The 7267-nt window shown below is 56.3% G+C and overlaps 2 long non-coding RNA genes across 2 annotated transcripts; both read right to left on the bottom strand.

Moving 5' to 3' along the window:
- Nucleotides 1–849: 849 nt before the first annotated feature.
- Nucleotides 850–2275, bottom strand: LOC138065185 (uncharacterized). Its single transcript, XR_011138314.1, has 4 exons — nucleotides 2217–2275; nucleotides 2081–2121; nucleotides 1941–1999; nucleotides 850–1840 (listed from the first exon to the last, which is right to left on the bottom strand). It is a non-coding gene; the product is annotated as an uncharacterized lncRNA (long non-coding RNA).
- Nucleotides 2276–3316: 1041 nt separating this feature from the next.
- Nucleotides 3317–6861, bottom strand: LOC138065186 (uncharacterized). The gene is made up of 5 exons (XR_011138315.1): nucleotides 6655–6861; nucleotides 4336–4391; nucleotides 4200–4240; nucleotides 4060–4118; nucleotides 3317–3959 (listed from the first exon to the last, which is right to left on the bottom strand). It is a non-coding gene; the product is annotated as an uncharacterized lncRNA (long non-coding RNA).
- Between the last annotated feature and the right edge of the window lie 406 nt (nucleotides 6862–7267).

Here is a 7267-nt window from a genome sequence, read left to right as displayed (position 1 = left end):
AAAAAAACCCAGCCGGGGGAAGCAAAAAAAAAATCCCCCGGCTGGGGTTTTTTTTTGTAAAAAAAAAAAAGAAAAAAATTTTACTTGCTAACTACAGCCTGTAAGAACAAAAGGTGCATACAAGCTTAGACACATTCCATACTAAACCCCCCCCCCCCCAACATCCACACGACTGTCCACTCACTCCCACCACAGGCACTCTGCCTCCCTGCACTACATGGTGAACGGCACCAGTTTTTAGGACCGCTCGCGGAAACAGCATTACTGAGCATTTCCACATACCGCCCTGCCTAAAAAAAACCCAGCCCAACCTGCACAGCAACATGGGCAATGATCAAATCACCTCAGACAGTGAACAACACCACAGGAAAAAAAAGTCAGGGGGAAAAAAAAAATTTCACCCACCTGGGGGTTTCCATTAAAAAAAACACTCTAAATGCTAAGTACAATCAGAAAACAAACCAAACACATGCATACAGACTTAGATACACTCAATACCAAACCCAAACAACAACCACACAATTACCCACACCCTCCCACCGCAGCCATTCCTCACCTCTACTAACACAGCCAATTTCCAACCATTTAAAAGGGAACGCTGCACTGCCGTGAACAGGCTCCCACCAAAAACACCATTCCCATCCATCAAATAAATATACAAACAATAAAACTATGCTTTGCCTTACAGTTTCACTCTCACAGAAACCCTAACAAGGTCCCAAGGATACAGTACTTAGCACAGCCCACACCCTCTGCTACACCCAGAGGCGAGGCAGCTCCAGCTCCACACACAAAGACACAAACACACAGACACAACAACAATCACAGCACAAACAACACTCTCGGCCAGAAAGCCCTAAAACGACACATCCCTGCGGCTCACGGGCACGGGAGAAGCCCATAATGGCAAGCAGCTGGCAAAGCCAGGACCGTGAACACACGAGAGGCCAGCCAGAAAGATCCAAGGCTGAAACCACACAGGGAAGACCACCCTGAAAGGATGCCACGAAGGCAAGGAAGAGCGGCCGCGGAAGGCAAGGAAGAGCATCGCCACGAAGATGAATGGCTGCAGAAGGCGAGGAAGAGCAGCCGTGGAAGGCGAGGAAGAGCATCGACGCAAAGATGAACGGCCACGGAATGCAAGGAAGAGCGGCCGCGGAAGGCGAGGAAGAGCATCGCCGCAAAGATGAGCGGCCGCAGAAGGCGAGGAAGAGCATCGCCACAAAGAAGAGTGGCCACGGAAGGCGAGGAAGAGCAGCCACGGAAGGTGAGGAGCATCACCACAAAGATGAGTGGCCGCGGAAGGCGAGGAGTATCGCCACAAAGATGAACAGCCACAGACAGCTACGAAGCTAATTCAGCGCAACACACCGACCCTTTTGGTGGGCGGCACACGAGGAGACACCGTCCCTCGACGCAACGCTGAGCGCTCGGGCCGCTCAATAGCCTGCGGATGCCTAACACCCTAGCCCTGCAAAGTTTACACCATGCTCCACAATCACACAGGACAAGAGCAACATCAACACCTCTGCAAAACACAGGACACCGACAACACACACAGAACACAGCACACAACAACACAGACACAGGCTGGAGCTGCCCGGACTACCACACCCACCTCTGCCTCTACCTCACACACAGCACCCACCCTCAGGAGGCCTCCACACTACACTGATTGGCAGCACACACACACACACACACACACACACACTGCCCAAGACACACCAACATCCTTGACCCCCTCCACTTAGCTTGGGCACTGTCGTGCGTCACCGTCCATCCTCAAGAGCCAGCCTCGATGCCAGGCACCTCCTCTCTGATCTTCCTTCGCCCTCACCACCTGCCAAAACAGACCACAAACCATCACCTGCATGCCACACACCTCCAGCCTCTTCCCCAAAAAACACCCCCCTCCAAAACAACACAGTCCCTCCGCTCACCTGAAACACGTCCGTTCCAAACTCAGAGATCCTGCCCAGCACTAGGACACCCACAGCACCTGGGAAAAACAACACAAAGTTACTCTTCTGCCAGGCAGCACCCAACAGCCCTACTACAAAAGGCACACCGTGCCACTCACCTCAAATCCTCAGCCATCCGGGAAGAGGCCCCCCACAGCACCTGACAAAAAGCACAACAAAAGACATTACTGAGAGGCAGCCCGACACCACCCAACCAAATGATAAAGCTCTCAACGACAAGCTGCCCCCTCTTACCTGCTCAGCCTCCGCCTCAGCACTCGGCTTCTCCACGCCACAACTGCATCCTACACCTGCAGAACCAGAGACAATACCACAGCTTGAGGGGATGTTTGCAAAAGCACAGCCCATCCACACCCACCCCTTGCTCCCACACCTTTACCTGTGCTGCTCACCCTTCCCCACTGTCAGGCTACAGGAGGCCGCGCCAAGCTCCGCCACGCACCTGCAAAACCAGAACACCACTGGGCAACAGGCACAGCACCAACAACACAACAGACCCGCTCCACGCTCTGCTCCATCTCGCACACCAACACTCACCTGGCCGGGCTCCTCCTAGGCACAAGCAACCCGCTTGCCTCACGGCTTCCCACCTACAAACACAAAACAAACATTGTTCAGGGAACCGCTGCCCAAGACACCCTCCTGCAAACAGCACTCACGAGCTCACCTCCTTAGAGCACGTCTCGGTCTTCCTCCGTCTCCCTCAGGCACCCACAACACTGCTCCGCATCTGCAGAAGCAACACAAAAGGGAACACCTCAAGGCAGACCTATCCCCATTCCACTCCCCTTCACCGCTCCACTCTGCACGCTGCCATTGCTAAAACCCACAGACAAGGCACCTCCAGCCCCAAACAAACAGGCACGCTCACAAACAGCACACACAAACACAGAACAAAGCCCTAGGCAGAAAGAACAGTGCTCACGCATAGGACCCCGCGGGCCACAAAGCCCTACAACGCCACAACTGTGCGGCTCAGAGGCTCGGGAGAAGCCCAGGAAAGTCCAACGCCACGATCCGTGACAGAAAGCAGCCACCAAAGCCACAACCATCAATGCACAAGAGGCTGGCCAGAAAGACCCAAGACCACGACCACACAGGGAAGAAAACCCTGAAAGCATGCCACGAAGGCAAGGAAGAGCGGCCGCGGAAGGCGAGGAAGAGCATCGCCGCAAAGATGAGCGGCCACGGAAGGCGAGGAACAGCGGCCGCGGAAGGCGAGGAAGAGCATCGCCGCAAAGATGAGCGGCCGCGGAAGGCGAGGAAGAGCATCGCCGCAAAGATGAGCGGCCACAGAAGGCGAGGAAGAGCATCGCCGCAAAGATGAGCAGCCACAGAAGGCGAGGAAGAGCATCGCCGCAAAGATGAGCGGCCACAGAAGGCGAGGAAGAGCGGCCGCGGAAGGCGAGGAGCATCGCCACAGAGATGAACGGCCGCGGAAGGCGAGCAGTATCACCACAGAGATGAGCGGCCACAGACAGCTACGATGCTAATTCAGCGCAACACACCGACCCTTTTGGTGGGCAGCACACGAGGAGACACCGTCCCTCGACGCAACGCTGAGCGCTCGGGCCGCTCAATAGCCTGCGGATGCCTAACACCCTAGCCCTGCAAAGTTTACACCATGCTCCACAATCACACAGGACAAGAGCAACATCAACACCTCTGCAAAACACAGGACACCGACAACACACACAGAACACAGCACACAACAACACAGACACAGGCTGGAGCTGCCCGGACTACCACACCCACCTCTGCCTCTACCTCACACACAGCACCCACCCTCAGGAGGCCTCCACACTACACTGATTGGCAGCACACACACACACACACACACACACACACTGCCCAAGACACACCAACATCCTTGACCCCCTCCACTTAGCTTGGGCACTGTCGTGCGTCACCGTCCATCCTCAAGAGCCAGCCTCGATGCCAGGCACCTCCTCTCTGATCTTCCTTCGCCCTCACCACCTGCCAAAACAGACCACAAACCATCACCTGCATGCCACACACCTCCAGCCTCTTCCCCAAAAAACACCCCCCTCCAAAACAACACAGTCCCTCCGCTCACCTGAAACACGTCCGTTCCAAACTCAGAGATCCTGCCCAGCACTAGGACACCCACAGCACCTGGGAAAAACAACACAAAGTTACTCTTCTGCCAGGCAGCACCCAACAGCCCTACTACAAAAGGCACACCGTGCCACTCACCTCAAATCCTCAGCCATCCGGGAAGAGGCCCCCCACAGCACCTGACAAAAAGCACAACAAAAGACATTACTGAGAGGCAGCCCGACACCACCCAACCAAATGATAAAGCTCTCAACGACAAGCTGCCCCCTCTTACCTGCTCAGCCTCCGCCTCAGCACTCGGCTTCTCCACGCCACAACTGCATCCTACACCTGCAGAACCAGAGAAAACACCACAGCTTGAGGGGATGTTTGCAAAAGCACAGCCCATCCACACCCACCCCTTGCTCCCACACCTTTACCTGTGCTGCTCACCCTTCCCCACTGTCAGGCTACAGGAGGCCGCGCCAAGCTCCGCCACGCACCTGCAAAACCAGAACACCACTGGGCAACAGGCACAGCACCAACAACACAACAGACCCGCTCCACGCTCTGCTCCATCTCGCACACCAACACTCACCTGGCCGGGCTCCTCCTAGGCACAAGCAACCCGCTTGCCTCACGGCTTCCCACCTACAAACACAAAACAAACATTGTTCAGGGAACCGCTGCCCAAGACACCCTCCTGCAAACAGCACTCACGAGCTCACCTCCTTAGAGCACGTCTCGGTCTTCCTCCGTCTCCCTCAGGCACCCACAACACTGCTCCGCATCTGCAGAAGCAACACAAAAGGGAACACCTCAAGGCAGACCTATCCCCATTCCACTCCCCTTCACCGCTCCACTCTGCACGCTGCCATTGCTAAAACCCACAGACAAGGCACCTCCAGCCCCAAACAAACAGGCACGCTCACAAACAGCACACACAAACACAGAACAAAGCCCTAGGCAGAAAGAACAGTGCTCACGCATAGGACCCCGCGGGCCACAAAGCCCTACAACGCCACAACTGTGCGGCTCAGAGGCTCGGGAGAAGCCCAGGAAAGTCCAACGCCACGATCCGTGACAGAAAGCAGCCACCAAAGCCACAACCATCAATGCACAAGAGGCTGGCCAGAAAGACCCAAGACCACGACCACACAGGGAAGAAAACCCTGAAAGCATGCCACGAAGGCAAGGAAGAGCGGCCGCGGAAGGCGAGGAAGAGCATCGCCGCAAAGATGAGCGGCCACGGAAGGCGAGGAACAGCGGCCGCGGAAGGCGAGGAAGAGCATCGCCGCAAAGATGAGCGGCCGCGGAAGGCGAGGAAGAGCATCGCCGCAAAGATGAGCGGCCACAGAAGGCGAGGAAGAGCATCGCCGCAAAGATGAGTGGCCGCGGAAGGCGAGGAAGAGCATCGCCGCAAAGATGAGCGGCCACAGAAGGCGAGGAAGAGCATCGCCGCAAAGATGAGCAGCCACAGAAGGCGAGGAAGAGCGGCCGCGGAAGGCGAGGAGCATCGCCACAGAGATGAACGGCCGCGGAAGGCGAGCAGTATCACCACAGAGATGAGCGGCCACAGACAGCTACGATGCTAATTCAGCGCAACACACCGACCCTTTTGGTGGGCAGCACACGAGGAGACACCGTCCCTCGACGCAACGCTGAGCGCTCGGGCCGCTCAATAGCCTGCGGATGCCTAACACCCTAGCCCTGCAAAGTTTACACCATGCTCCACAATCACACAGGACAAGAGCAACATCAACACCTCTGCAAAACACAGGACACCGACAACACACACCACACAGTACACAACAACACAGACACAGGCTGGAGCTGCCCGGACTACCACACCCACCTCTGCCTCTACCTCACACACAGCACCCACCCTCAGGAGGCCTCCACACTACACTGATTGGCAGCACATGCATACACACACCCCCCCCACACACCGCCCAAGACACACCAACACCCTTGACCCCCTCCACTTAGCTTGGGCACTGCTGTGCGTCACCGTCCATCCTCAAGAGCCAGCCTCGATGCCAGGCACCTCCTCTCTGATCTTCTTTCAGTCACAAACCTTCGCCCTCACCACCTGCCAAAACAGACCACAAACCATCACCTGCATGCCACACACCTCCAGCCTCTTCCCCAAAAAACACCCCCCTCCAAAACAACACGGTCCCTCCGCTCACCTGAAACACGACCGTTCCAAACTCAGAGATCCTGCCCAGCACTAGGACACCCACAGCACCTGGGAAAAACAACACAAAGTTACTCTTCTGCCAGGCAGCACCCAACAGCCCTACTACAAAAGGCACACCGTGCCACTCACCTCAAATCCTCAGCCATCCAGGAAGAGGCCCCCCACAGCACCTGACAAAAAGCACAACAAAAGACATTACTGAGAGGCAGCCCGACACCACCCAACCAAATGATAAAGCTCTCAACGACAAGCTGCCCCCTCTTACCCTGCTCAGCCTCCGCCTCAGCACTCGGCTTCTCCACGCCACAACCGCATCCTACACCTGCAAAGTCAGAGACAATACCACAGCTTGAGGGGATGGCCACAAAACCGCAGCCCGTCCACACCCACCCACCGCTCCCACACCTTTACCTGTGCCGCTCACCCTTCCCCACTGTCAGGCTACAGGAGGCCGCGCCAAGCTCCGCCACGCACCTGCAAAACCAGAACACCACTGGGCAACAGGCACAGCACCAACAACACAACAGCCCCGCTCTACGCTCTGCTCCATCTCGCACACCAACACTCACCTGGCCGGGCTCCTCCTAGGCACAAGCAACCCGCTTGCCTCACGGCTTCCCACCTACAAACACAAAACAAACATTGTTCAGGGAACCGCTGCCCAAGACACCCTCCTGCAAACAGCACTCACGAGCTCACCTCCTTAGTGCACGTCTCGGTCTTCCTCCGTCTCCCTTGAGTACCTGGAACAATGCTCTGCATCTGCAAAAGCAACACAAAAGGGAACACCTCAAGGCAGATCTATCCCCATTCCACTCCCCATCACCGCTCCACTCTGCACGCTGCCATTGCTAAAACCCACAGGCAAGGCACCTCCAGCTCCAAACAAACAGGCACACACACAAACAGCACACACAAACACAGAGGAAAGCCCTAGGCACAAAAACCAGTTCTCACGCATAAGAGCCTGCCGGGCACAAAGCCCGACGACACCACAACCCTGCAGCTTTCAGACTCAGGAGAA

The sequence above is a fragment of the Struthio camelus genome, unplaced genomic scaffold (assembly GCF_040807025.1).
Source record: "Struthio camelus isolate bStrCam1 unplaced genomic scaffold, bStrCam1.hap1 HAP1_SCAFFOLD_223, whole genome shotgun sequence".
Classification (NCBI taxonomy): Eukaryota; Metazoa; Chordata; class Aves; order Struthioniformes; family Struthionidae; genus Struthio; species Struthio camelus.
Note: the sequence above shows the minus strand (reverse complement) of the source record. Positions and strands in the feature narration are given on the sequence as shown.